At 51.9% G+C, this 14,140-nt stretch overlaps 1 pseudogene; it reads left to right on the forward strand.

Moving 5' to 3' along the window:
- The window catches only part of LOC134433911 (zinc finger and SCAN domain-containing protein 2-like), a 289,196-nt pseudogene that overhangs the window by 69,055 nt on the left and 206,001 nt on the right, over positions 1 to 14,140 (forward strand).

Here is a 14,140-nt window from a genome sequence, read left to right on the forward strand (position 1 = left end):
ATGGTGAGGAATCCTAGACTGGGCTGGGCTGGCAGGGTCCTGTAAAGGTCCTCTGGTGCAAGTGTCCTGCAATGAGCAGGGACATCTTTAAATAGAGATCAGGTTGCTCAGAGCCCTTTGCCACCGGAGCTGGAATGGTTGCAGGGATGGGGCACCTACAAGCTCTTGGGGCAAGCTGTGCCAGGGTCACACCATGCTCGGAGTAAACAAGTTCTGATTAGATCCTATTTGTGTTTAAAAATATTCACCCCCATCCTATTGTGTCTGGCCCTGCTAAAAAAGGTGTCGCCCACTTTCTTCAAAGCCACTCTGAAGTCTTGGAAAGTGGCAATAAAGTCTCCCTGGGGCCCGTTCTTCACAAAACTGAATAACTCCAGCTCCCTCTGCATTTCCTGAGTCAGAGAGGTCCTCTGGCTGTTTCTGTCACCTTCTTTTGTAATTTTGTGGGGTGTTCAATTTTATGTAATGGCAAAAGAATTGAAGTAGAGCAATGCAGGATTCAGAGACATGAAATGGTGGTGAAGGAACCCAAGGAAGCCAGTCCCAGCCTAGGGGTCAGAGATTTGGCTGTGGGCAGGAGGGGCTGTGGGGGGCTCACTGTGAGGCTCTGAGGGGCCCTGGTTGGTGCCCCCCAGCCCACCCTCAGAGGTTTCTGCCATGCAAACAGGGACAGCTGGGAGGGACTTGGCCCAGCCCCATCTGCTGCCTGGCATGCTCAAGCAGACGGGAACTGTGCCAGGGTTACTGCCAGGTTGTGTGGCAGAGAGGGAACTGCAGGGCCCAGTGCCACTGGGCTGGCCCTGCTGGGAAGGAAGGTGCCATCCAGCACACGAGGGGCAGGGCATGGAATGGTAGACACTGCTCTGTCTCCCTGTGGAAATCAGCACAGTGCCTGTCTTTCAAAGAGAGGGACCAGTGTGAGGCTTTGGAGTTTCCTGAAAAGTTGAAACTCCAAGGACAAAGAAAGCACAATTTCTAGAGCACTGGCAAGGCAAAAATCTCAGCAAGATGAAGACACCTGGATAAATGGATGAGTGGGATTCTGGACCAGGTTTGCCTGTGATGGCAAATTCCTGCACATAAAGTTGGAGGTGTAGATGGTCCCATTGGTCCTCCTCCTGTATCCTTCTAGGAGCCAGAGGAATCCTGTGAAGCACTGATCTTGGAAAGTCATGGTCCATTGTTTTTTGTTGATTTGTTTTTTTTCCCTTTGGGCAGCATCCATTTGTAACATTTGCTGAGCCTGCGTCCAGCCTGGTGCCGCTGATTGTTTCAGTGAAGAAGAGGAGGGAGACAAGAACGTGACAATACCATCAGGACCATTTATTCCTCAACCAGTTTAGAGTAGGATTGTAGGTTAGGATTAGGATTAGGATTAGGATTAGGATTAGGATTAGGATTAGGATTAGGATTAGGATTAGGATTAGGATTAGGATTAGGATTAGGATTAGGATTAGGATTCAGGATAGGGTTAGGGTTAGGGTTAGAGTAGGATTGTCTAATAGGACTGCAGAGTAGGATTGGAAATGAATAAAGTTTCTGAAACCACACCTCACCTTGAAGATTCCCTTCCTTCTCACTCTGCGAATAAGCTCAAAAATTCCTTCTGAATTGTCTGTTGTTTCTTAAAGGTGGAAAGTGACACAGTGTCTTTGGCATGGTGTGAAAGTGGGGAAGGATGTTCTTCATTCATCCTCTCCAGATCACACTGCCTTTGGAATATGGACCACTGGTCTGTTTTTGGCCAGCTTTGGTACTTCTATTTGAGGCAGAAAGGGCAATGGCATTTGAAAGCAAAACCAAAAGAAGAATGAGGCATCCCAAACACCCTGTGCAGATGCAGGCCTTCAGCTGTGACTGGAGAGCATTTGGGCTCCTGCCACTTGGATTTGGATCCCTAAATGCAATAATCTCTTTGGCTGGAGGAGAGCCTTGCTCAAGTGAGAAAGCAGAAAGATCAGAGAGGGTGCTCGGGAAGGTCTCCTGTGGTGCAGAGCTGTCAGCGCCTGTGAGGTGAGAGCGGGGCCGGCCTTGCCCGGGCTGGAGCCCCAGCAGAGCCCCGGCAGAGGCTGGAGCAGCCTGAGCCCCGGCAGAGGCAGGCTGGAAGGAGGCCCTTGGAGCTGCAAGAGGCAGCAGCCGGGCCCTGGGTGCCTCTTGCTGGGAGCGGGCGAATCCTCCGCTCTCAGAGCCCAGGTGGCAGCTGGCTGCTGCCGAGGGGAAGCGCAGCCGTGCTGGGCACAGCCCAGCCTGGAGGCATTGGCCGTCTGGAGTGTGCCCAGGAGCAGAGAAAGGCCAAGGTCAGCCATGGGCTGCTGGTCTGGCTGAGGATTCCTCCTCTTCTGCCAGCTGCCCTGCAACTCCTGGCAAAGGCCAGCAGTGTGTGCAGCACTCTGGGCACCGGGGCAGGGAGCCGGGCTGCTCGGCAGGCTGGAGCACAGGGCAGCTCCTTCAGGCCCAGCACTTGTGCCAGGGAAGCGAGGCCAGCGTGAGGCAGGGACAGCTTGGCAGGGCCCATCTGCAGGAGCCAGCGCCTCACGCAGCTCTGGGAGGAATCACTTGCAATCCTGCAGTTCTGCACTGAGCCAGAGCAAAGGTGTGAGATGCAGAGTGTTTGGCAGAAATATTCAGGCCCACCAGGCCAGCCTGCTTTGTGCTCTGTGGTGCACAGCAAGCGCTGTGCAATGCAGCTCTGAGCTGCTGGGAGAGAGGCAGTCGGGGATGGGCCTGAGGTGAGTCAAGGGGTTAGCTGAAAGTGTAATGAGGACAATTGAAAAGTGCAGATGGGTCGAGGGCCCAGCTGGGAATAGAATTGGGATAGTAGAAGATTGCATATTTTAGTTAAGATTTTAAAATGAGGTAAGAAGCTAAGTTAGTAATACAGCTAGCAGAAATCATGTGCCTTAGTTAAAGAGTACCAAATATATTAGGAACATAAAGCTAGGCGTGACAGGGATAGAGGAAGCAATTGTGAAGAAGCAGAGACCATAGAAAGACCTTGCCTTAAGAATAATTGAACAGTTAGGAGAGGCTTGGACCATGAGCAGCAGGTCAAAAGGCCTTGCCAACTGGCCATGGGAGGAGAGTTCACCATGAGGAAGACTTCTTTCTTCCTCCCATACAACCACTCCCTCATTTCAAAATCCCACCAATCCAGTTAAGGGAATACAATTGCGCAGCTGTAATATATATTCAGCTGATAAAAATGTGAAGCAGGCAGGTAATAATTATGTATTATGGGTCCTTAGAAACCTAATGTAAAACCTTTTCTGTAGAAATAGAGAGCAGGAGTCTGCAACTCCTTGCACATGTCTTTGGAAACTAGTTCACATGTGACCAGGGCTGCAATAAATACCCTTCTTTTCTACTATAATTTGTTGAAGAGTTGTCTGTCCATGCTTCAAGGGTTATGCTGGAGTAGTGAACTGATTTGGATGGGAGAAAAAGAGTTTCAGCAGGCAATTTTTGGAAGAGATGGAAGGCTCTTGTGACTGAAGGGAAAGCCATTTGGAATGGAGAAATGATCCCAAAGTCCATCCAATTGTATCTTTGTGTCTGAATTTAAATCAGAATGATTATAGATAGCTTCATGCAATTTGTCTAAAAATTTATCAAAGTCTTCATTCTTCTTTGGTGAATTTGTGTAAAAGACATGGGGTGTAACTTATCTGGAAGTGCAAGGATAGCATATATGCTAGTTGTTGGCTCATCTGTAAGACTTGATCAATGCTCCTAGCCTGGGCAGGGGCAGTAGCCCAGGGTCACTTGACAAGTAACTGTTGTGCTGTTAAACCATACAGAGGATCACCCTGCACTCTAGGTCTTGCTGCTTCTTGAGCACACTTTTCCTCCCAGCTTTTATGAAACATCACCTGCTGATGGGGTGGCATTCTAAGTCTTATTAGGGTATGCACATCAGCTGGAATTAATGTGATAGTTGTAAAAATATACTGCAGAAGTGACTGTGCACATTGGGATTTTCAAGCAAATTGTGAAATTGCAGCTCTCAATTTTTCTAAAATCTTCCAGTTGAAAGGTTCTCAAACTCTACTTGCAGCATTAGTTACTACAGGAAAAGCCTCTACATCATTGGAGAGAAAAGTCCCTTCTACAATAGCTTCTGTAATAACTCCCTTTCACTTTTGTTTATGAGCTGCTTCAATTTCAGGGTCACATTCCAACTCTAATTCCACATTCTTTACAGCATGACAAGGAGGATTTCGTTTAACCGGTAAGAACGCTGGCTCAGAGACAAACTGAGAGGGTGGTAACCACTTTCCTGGTTGTCTGTCTGAACCCACTGTCATTGACAAGTCCATTTTCTCAAAAGAATAGTCTCTTTTGGAGACAACTGAATCCTTTTGTTGAATTACCATTTTTTGCAAATTGTCCACTAAAGATTTTAAATCCTCTTCAATAGAAGCACTATTCATAATAACATCTCCTTCCTTATCCTTTTCCCTTACAGCATGTTTCGTTTCTGTGGTCAACAGCTGTTAAACTCTAAATACAACTGTCCTTTGGTCTGCAGGCTAACCCCCCCAAAGAGGCAGCAGCTTCCTTATTCCTGCTCTGAGCTGGAGGCGCAGTCGGTGTAATGCTCGATGCTGAGCTGAGGGGTTGTGGGCTGTGTGAGGGAATATCTAAGGTGGTAGAAAACAGTTGCTGAACTGAAGTTATGGAAATGTCTGAGGCTGTTCTGGCTCGGAGGCAAGGGCTCCGCAAGCCACAGCAGCAGCTTTCCTCTCTGCCTTTAAGGCTTGCAACACCTCTATGATAATTTTCCCCAAAATAGCATATTTAGACCCCTCTTTTGCCTCACTCCTGCCAGATGCAATGCTATCCCACAACATCCGCCCCACAGCTTCCCATGTCGAAATCTCAAAAGAAACTTGTGCTCCTGCTATGAGATTATGGTCCCAATCCCAGTGCAGTAGTCCCTTCAAATTGGAAGCATCATACTTTTGTTCTCTCTTAGAGAGGATATGTTGGAGGAGTTTCTGAACACCTTCCCTTTCATGTTCAGACCCCATCTCCTCCCCGGCCGCTCACCTTGATCAGAGTGAGATTCAAGTCATCTACGACCGGAGCTCCAGTAACCTTTCCCTCTCCCTGGGACAGTGAGGATACTTTCGACCAGCTTCTCCACTCCTCGAGCGTTGGCTCCGATCCTCTGCACATCAGCAAAATTGCCGACCTTGAGTCCCTTTAGTGCTGTGACATTGGGCCTGCCTGCATTCTCACTAGAAATGTGCGGTGTGGAGGTTCAGGGACATCACACCATAACCAATATGATCCAGTGAAGCCAAATTTATTATCCCTAAAAAGACTATATTTATAATAAATCTCTACTGTCCATGCGTCTCTAGCTAATACATGATTGGTTAATCCTAGCTGCTCACGCATCTAAATTAGAATGCTGTTTGGATCACCTAATTTTTCATGTGTCTTGCTGTGGTCATCTGGCCCAACCATGGCTCACTTTCTTCTTTCTTTCCCAAGCTCACTGACAAACCTTCTGAGTCTTAACAACTCTTCTTCTTGTATCTTCTTCAAGGATGTACCGGCCCCATTTCTGAATATGTCCATTATTCATTGTTTGTGGATGTGTCCATTGTCCATTAGTACAAGCCGGCTGGATTGTGCATCGACTGAATATGGCCATTGTCTAGCAAGAACTCCTCAATCTGCAAAAAACTCTCAACAGTCCCCCATACTCAGTCTGATGCTGCACATGGAGCCACTGCCCACAAGTGCCCGGCTGCGTCCATCTGGCCAATGGCTCGTGCCCACTCTGCCAAGGCAGGGCTCTGAGGGTGCAGGTCAGGCTGTCAAGTAGGACCATGACACAGTGGGTGCACAGTGGGACTGTGGGAAGGGCCTGGGCACAGCAAGGGCTGCAAGTGCCCAAGGCCAGGGGCTTCTCCATGCAGCTTCCAGTGGGCTCAGCCGCTGAAGGGTTGCTGGGTGTGGCCCTTTGTCACACAGGGCCCTTGATGATGTAGGACATGGTAGTGCCCAGAGACCATTGTGACATCAGAGAGCCCCACCGTGACTGAGGGTGTATATAAGGGGCGCAGAGCCCTGGGGTGCCCAGTCCCGTGACAGCTGCTCTCTTGGAAGGAAGCAGCTCCTGGGATCTGTCCGTGCTACAGGAGCTCCAAGATGGAAGAGAGCAAGACAAAGCTCAACTCCTTCCAGTCACCCAGCCCCCTGCCCAGCTGGGGGCAAGACCAGGCCCTCAGCGGGCACTTGGTGGGGGCAGTGGGTGCCTCAGCGTGGCCACGGTCAGACACTGAGGAGGAGGAGGAAGAGAAGAAACCTGAGAGAGATAACAAGTGGGGAGATGTTGGGGCCCGAGAGCTTGGCCTGAGGGAAGAGGCCACAAGCTATGAATTCTCCCAGTCGGTGCCAGCAATGGCAGCCAAGGAAGCGTCCCCATGCAGAGCAATGAGTGCCCATGAGTTGCAGCAGTGGAAGGTGGCTGTGAGGGTGCTGTGGGGAGATCGGGCACAGCAACAGCCCCGCCAGTGGCAACAAAGGGCAACAGTCCAGGAGCTGCCCCCAATGGAAAAGGAGGTGACTGAGCCAAAGCTGAGCCAGTGAGGGGAAGGAAGTGTGAACAGCCAGGAGAACCAGGCACATTCTCCTGCCCCCAGGGAGGAGGTGCCATCAGCAGGGACACAGAGCCCAGTTGCTCCTCCAGACAGCCCCTGCTGCCCTCCAGCCCCTCATCCAGTCCACTGGGAGTCCAAACCCCCAGGGAGCAGCTGGAAGAGGCAGAGCAGAGCTCAGTGCTGGCAGAGAAGGAGAGTGAGGAGGGCACCTCAGCTGGCAATGATGAAGACTGGGAATCCCACAGCCAGACTGAGCTGTCCCAAGACTGCCAAGGTGAGGCAGAGCCAGAGCTGTCCCAAGGAGAGTTCAGCAGCTCCCAAGACCTCTCCAGCTGGGAAGACTGCAGTGAACCAGAGCTCAGAGAACTCCGAGATGATTCCACGGAGGAAGAAAGCAGCAGCACAGACCTGCCACAGGACTGCTGTGAAGGTAACAGCATCTTCAGCTTTGGGCCCACTCCCTTGCTGTAGGAGGAGGAGGACAGTGACTGGGATGAAGTCAGCATCCACGAACTGTCCAAAGGAGAAGGCAGGGCCCAAAGGCTGGCAGATCTTGTGGCAGATGGCCTACCACTACCCATCCCTCAGGAGGTCTGGGTTGAGGAGCAGGCAGCGGAGTCCCTGTGTGCCTCACTTCCCTCCCTGTGCAGCGAAGGCTCCGTGGGCCAGCAGGGGCCCAAGGCAGGGCCACAGAGCCAGGGACCTGCCCCGCAGAGCCCTGGCGGCGCCTCAGCTGGCCAGCTGGGAGCGCAGGCCCACAGGCAGCAGCGCTGCCCCGAGCAAACGGCCCGGCCGCCTCAGGCGGGCACTGTGGGCGCTGCTCTGCTGGGCCTGCCTGGCGCGGCAGCTGCAGGAGCAGTGCCCATGGCCCTGCCCAGCCTGGGCCAGCCGATGGCGGCTACTCCCTGCGCGGGGCCCCAGGGAGCCACACGGGCAGCCTCGGCCTGGACATGGCCCCACAGCCTCAGCTGCCCCGGCCCGCCTGGAGCATCTCCCCAGCACCCACAGTCACTGCTGGGGCTGGCCCTAAACAGCACGCGTGGGACACGATTGGTGACAGAGCGCTCAGCAGGGAATCCCAGAGTCATCGAGGTGGGAAGAGACCCTGATGCTCACCTAGTGCCACGGCACCCTGGCAGCACCATCATCACCGCAAAACCACGTCCCCAAGGGCCACCTGGAAGCAAGGGACCGTTGGGACACTGTGGGGCCCCATGGAACCCAGGGAACATGGAACAGGTCTGGCTGGCTTGGCCTCCCAGGGGCCACGTGATGACAGCTCTGGCTGATCTTGGGAAGTCAAGGGCTGCCTCTCATCAGCTCCTGGAGCACTGGGGCTCGTGCTTTCCTTGCTATGGAAAAGAACTATCTCACTTTTCAGATGCCCATTGCCAAAATTGGTACTCTCCCTAAAAAATTTCCTCTATGCAAGGGTATCTTGCAAAACAAAACCTGCCAGCCCTGGCTGGCCTTGGCCTCTGGTGGTCACTTCTCATCTGCCCCTGAAACAGAGGGTCTCTGTTCCTTCATTCCTCTGGAAAAGAACCAGCCTTCTTGTCCAGGGACCATGGCCAAAATTAGAATTTGGCCTCCCAAATTCCATATATCCAAGGATTGCTCCCAGACAAAAGTAGCCAGGACAGACAGGTCAGGCTGGCCCTGTCCTCTGGTGATTTTTTTAGACTATGAACTGAATGTCTTCATTTGGAAACACCTTGGAGAGGGCCCAGAGGTGTCCCAAGGAGGGGTTTGGAGGCCTTGGGCACATGAGCACTGTATAGGGACAATGGAGCTCTGTGCTCAGTGGGTTGGAGACAGAGGACAGTGGAGCAGAGCCATGAGAGTGTTTAAAGAGCAACTTCAGGGATGGTGGATCCTTTTGATATAATGGAAAACACCCAGAGAGACGAAGAATTAATGCTAAGGGCAGCTGGGAAGGCCCAGACTGGCACCAGGAAAAAGGAATTTCCCTGACAGGGCAGGGCTGTGGTGCAGCACGTCCCCAGCAGGAGCCTGGAGCAGCCCAAGGCTCTGTGTGGGCAGGCAGAGGCAGGCAGGAGGCAGAGCTGTCAGCAAAGGAAGGGCCCAGCCAGGTGGGGCAGCCGGGGATATTGACAGCCTGCAGGGACAGAGGCGCAGGGCAGGGACACCGTGGGACAGCCTGGGCTGCACAGGGCACAGGGATGGGCAGCAGCTGCAAGACAGCCCTGCCAGAGCCAACTTGGGCAGCACTTTGGCCATGGCTGCTGGGCCTGGGCCTGAGGCCACGAGGGGACAAGTGACCCTTGCAGGGCTGGGGCCTCATTGCCTCCTTGTCCCTGCTCAGCAGCCTGGCAGGGGCCGCCCCATGCTCCTGCCTTTGCCATTTCACATCCCCACATGCCAGTGCCCATCCCGGGAAGAGCCCTGAGCAAGGAGGGAGGGACAGGATCTGCCTGGCCAGGGGCTGGGGCTCAGGCCTGGGCCCTTTGCATTCCTGAAAAACATCCAGGTGTGCTCAGAACAGAGACACGTTTCCCTTGCTTGTCCCCAGCTGTCATCACTGCCTCCAGTGTTCTGCTCTCCCTGGAACCTGGGAACACTTTCTCAGTCCTGTCCCTCAAAGGGATCTCTTTAAAGTACAAGAAACTTCAGTGCTTCAGTCTCACTTTGAGCTCTTGAGAAGTTCTTTGAGCACACTCTGAGGGACTGTGTCTGATGCAAAGAGCACCAAAGCCCCAGAGGGTCATTAAAGTCCCTGTGCTGTGTCTGTGCTGCTGAGCTGGGCCGGGCTCCTGGCCCAGAGGCAGCTCCTGGCAAGGGCAGCCCTGCAGAGAGACAGCTCTGGCCAGGAGCAGCTCCTGTGCACAGCCCAGCAGGGCTGGGGCACTGCCAGGGCCCCTCAGGGACACCAGCAGGGCACAGACAGAGCTCACAGGGGCTCAGCACTGGCAGGGGCTGTGGCATGTCCCAGAGGGGGCTGTCTCACAGCAGCACCTCTGGGACTATGTCATGGGGCAACAGAGCAGCTGGGATGTCAGCAAGGGGCTGTATGACAGCACTGAGGGAGGTGTGACATCACAGAGCTAGCTGTGACATCATAGAAGGCGGCTCTGTGACATCACAGTGTGGGTTGTGACATGGAGTATGATATCACAGAGCAGCTGTGTGATGTTACAGAGAAGGCTGTGACATCACAGGGTGACTGACATCACAAAGCTGCTCTCTGACATCACACAGCAGCTGAATGCCATCATATGGAGACTGTGTGTGACATAACAGAGTGGTTGTGTGACATCACAGGTAGCAGTGTGACATCACAGGAGGCAGTGTGATATCACAGGGGCTGTGTGAGGTCACTGGGGAGGTCGCTCTGCCCCAGCCCCTCTCACAGCTCCCCCCAGAGCAGTCCAACCCTGCTTGTGCACAGCGGGGTCCCCTGTCCCCACGGGTTCCCCCGGCCCCGGCCCTGCAGCCTCCCCCAGAGGATGTTCCACGAGATCGACCCCAGAGCCTGACACGGGGATGGGGGGCCGGGGCCCTGGGAGTGGCACAGGGGGACAGGGACCCCCCAGCAGCATCCCCGTGTCCCCCAGGGCCAGAGCCTGGGCCAGGGCTCCTTCACCCTGTTACCAACGAGGGGCTGAGAGTGCTGAAAATATCCCCAGCAAGGGATCATCAAAAAGCAGATTTAATATTAAGGGACAGCACCACAGAGTTCCTTGGCAAGAGTCACTCTGCTCCTGACTGGACACTTCAGGCACACCAAGGAAACAAAGCAACTACAAAACCAAACAAAATTCAGGCAACCAAACCAGAAATGAACCATGAAATGTCCATGTGTGTGTGCATGCATGTGTGTGTGGCTAAAGGACTGTGTGGGCAAGGAAAAAAGGAATGCAGCCAAAAAGCTAAACAGAGCCCAAACTTAACAGATCTTGACTGATACCTTAGACTTCAGCATTTAGCAAAAGAACAGCACTTGACAGTATTTAACCTTACTTATAACCTAGGACTTAATGATTTCACAGTTGAATAACACTTAACAATATTCAGCTTAGCTTATAACTTATACTAAACTTCATTACTTAGTAAAAGAACAACCCTTAGGAGCATTTAACATACCTTACAGCTTGTGACTCACCCTTACAGACCTGAGTGGCTCAGCTATCAAAGGCACTCAAACCCCTCAGGGAGCAGCATTTCTGCCACATTTCCCCAGCACAGGCACTCCTGTGTGCACACAGACACAAAGAGTCAGTGCAAGGCACCTTTGAGCAATTCCCCTGAGGGCAGAGAATGCTCACTGGGGATCCTTTGGCATCTCTCCAGTGGGTCAAGGATTGAGCCTGGAGGAGTGGGGGAAGCAGCCCAGGCTCTGTGGTTGTTCAGGACCCCTGAGTGCAGCAAACGGGAGAGTTCCCAGCTGGGAGAGGCCCCACTCAGAGGGAGTGGCTGGCCCAGGAGAGCTCCAAGGGCTCCTTTTGGAGCGCTGTTTGTAGGGCCCCAAGAGAGGGGCTTCAGTCCCAGCAACGGTTCATCCTGGCCACACTTGACATCAACAGCTTTCTTTGGCAGTGTGAGAACAGGGATGTTGTGCCACTGAGGGAACACAAACACTTCCCAGGGCTGCTGCTAAGGAACCAGGAGCTGGTTGGGCAGCGGCAGTGCCTGGAGCAGACAGTGTTTGTGATGAGCTGCAGAGGAGCTGAGCCCAGGGGCTGTTGGCCAAGGCCCAGACCCAAGGAGCATTTCTCAGCTGGCAGGGTGGCCTGAGAAGGGGAAGGGGGAATGCAGCAGCACAGGGCAAATAGAACCAAGGGACCATTGTGACACTGTGGGGCCTGTGAGACCAAGGGACCACTGTGACACTGTGGGGCCTCATGGAATCATGGAGAGCACCGTGACATTGCTGGTCCTCATGGATCCAAGGGGATCGTGCTGACTCTGTGTGGCTCCATGGAATGTAGGGATCATTGTGATACAGCAAGACCCCATGGAGCCAAAGGTTCATTGAGACATTGCAAGTCCTTATGTAATCATGGAGAGGCCATTGTGACACTTCACAGCCTCATGGAACCCAGGGGCCATTGTGACACTGTGGGGCACCATGGAGCCAAGAAGATCATTGTTACACTGAGGGGACTCATGGAATCATGGAGATCATTGTGACACTATGAGGATCCATAAGCAAAGCATTGTGACACTGTGAGGCCTCATGGAACCAGTGAGACCATTGTGACCCTGGGGGTCACCACAAAACCAAGAGGACTATTTTGATACTATGGGGCCTGGTGAAACCAAGAGGCCTTTGTGACACTGCACGGCTGCATGGAGCCAAAGGTCTATTGTGACATTGCAGGACCTCCTGTCATCAATGGACCATTGTGAGACTGTGGAACCAAAATGAGACCATTGTGACACTGCAAAACTCCAGGGTCTAAAGCTCCATTGTGACATTGCAGGGCTCATGGAACAGAGGAGTCCTGAGACATTGTGGGGCCTGGGGAACCATGGAGACCATTGTGACACTGCAAGGCCTCATGGAATCATTGGGACAATTTTGAAACCTGGGAGCCACTGTGACACTGTGGGATCCCATCAAACAAGGGGTCCATTGTGACATTTCAGATCTTCTTGTAATCAAGGAGCCATTGTGGCAGTGTGGAGCCCCACAGAACCAAGGCACCATTGTGGCACTTCAGGGCCCCATAAAAACAAAGGAATACAGTGCAGGTCTGGCTGGTTTGACCGCCCAAGAGGTCAGGCTGACCTTGGCATATTGAGGGTCTCATCCACTATTGAAACAGTGGTGCTCCGTGCTTTCCTTCCTATGGAAAAGATCTGACATGCTGCTCCAGGCACGTATGCCAGAATTGCAGTTTCACCTCCAAATTTCCTTATATCCAGGGATTGTTCCCATAGGAATATTGCCAGGAAAAGTCTGGCTGGCAGTGGTTTCATGAGGGTCACCTCTCATCTTGCAAAACACTTGGCAAGATTCTGTGCTTTCCTTCCTATGGAAAAGAGCTGTCCTTCTCGGCCAGGTGCCCATGACCAGAATAGGGATTTCACGTCCAACATAGCCTTACTGTGGCAGACTGGAGAAGATTTTTTGGCTTGAAACTTTTAGTGTGTGGGGGAGGAAGGGGCAGGTCCAGCCTTGCCCTGCCCTGGAACCCCAGCACTGCCCTGCCCTGTGACCCCAATCCCCCCAGAGCCTCTATCCCAGACCAGCAGTGTCTGCCAGTCCCTGGCACAGCAGAGGCAATGCTCCACAGCCACCTCTGCAGCCCCAGCCCAGCTCCTGAGGGACCAAATGACCCCAAGACCCACCTGGGGGAAGGGCCCAGCAAGATCAAGGGGTATTTTAGGCTGATGACAAGGCAAGCACACATCTTGATCCCACCTCCTCTTGGAATTTCCATTTGAACAGTGCTGGAATCCAGGAGGTGGCAGCTGTCTGTGTGCTTCTCAGTATCTTTTTGGTCTTTCTCATTCTATGTCTTCTTCTTCTGTTTCTGTGCTCATGCAAATTTTGATTAACATTAAGTTAATCAGGCTTAGAGTGTGAAGTTGAATGGGCCAAGTCAATGCTTTTGAGAAGTGTTTTTTGTTGATCAAATATCTGCCATAGTTTGACATAGAAGAGTTTTAAAAAGTAATAAAAGTAAATTGATAAATAATTAACTGAAACTAAAACCCAGAACGCTCATCAATAAATTAATTAAAAAATCTCAAGGTTAGAAAAATCTTAAATTAACAAACTAAAAACCACTACACTGTCATAATAAATCTTTTGGCAAAGCTTGTCTGATTTTCTAAAGTTGTCAGTAAAGGCTGATTTGTTGTTTTAAGCTCCTGAGAATATCTTGTTGGTATTTCTCACGAGAGTCCATCTCAGAGTACACAAACAATTGTAATTTCTTTTAAATATCTCATTGAGAGAGTTGTTTTTTAGTGGATGGGAGCAGGGCTTGTCTGTCCTGCTTGGCACAGCCCAGGCAGGGCTTCCCCAGCCACATTCCACACTCCATTTTCCAGCTGGAGCCGCTGGTGCCTCTGAGTTGTGCTGCCCCAGCCCCAGGGACGCTCTCCTTGTCTGCCCATTCCCCCACGGTCTCTGGGCAGGGATGGCCTCAGTGGGGGCTGCTGACATCCTCAGCACCTTGGAGGCTGCGGTTGAATTTTCCTGATGCAGATGCTTGTTCAGCCTTCAGCTCTTCAGTGCAGGAATTCAGTGTCCCAGAGATCATTAACATTCAGAACACCTTAAGAACCCAAGCCTCTGGAGTTTGATTTAAGTGTTGATTTGATTTAAGTGTTCAAATGTTTGTGATTAATTTGATAGATTTCAGTAGTGTGTTCTAAGTGAATGCCTTATATTTAAAAAGACAGTGAGAAAAGATTTTTAAGGTCCTGTTTGGGACATTTCCTGTTCACAAATCAGTCTGTGCAGTCTCTTATTGACAGTGAATCCAAGTAGTTCCTCATTCAGTTTGAATAGATATGAAAATCAAGACCCTTCATGGCTGACAATCAATCAG

Source organism: Melospiza melodia, unplaced genomic scaffold, assembly GCF_035770615.1.
Source record: "Melospiza melodia melodia isolate bMelMel2 unplaced genomic scaffold, bMelMel2.pri scaffold_28, whole genome shotgun sequence".
In the NCBI taxonomy this organism is placed as follows: Eukaryota; Metazoa; Chordata; class Aves; order Passeriformes; family Passerellidae; genus Melospiza; species Melospiza melodia.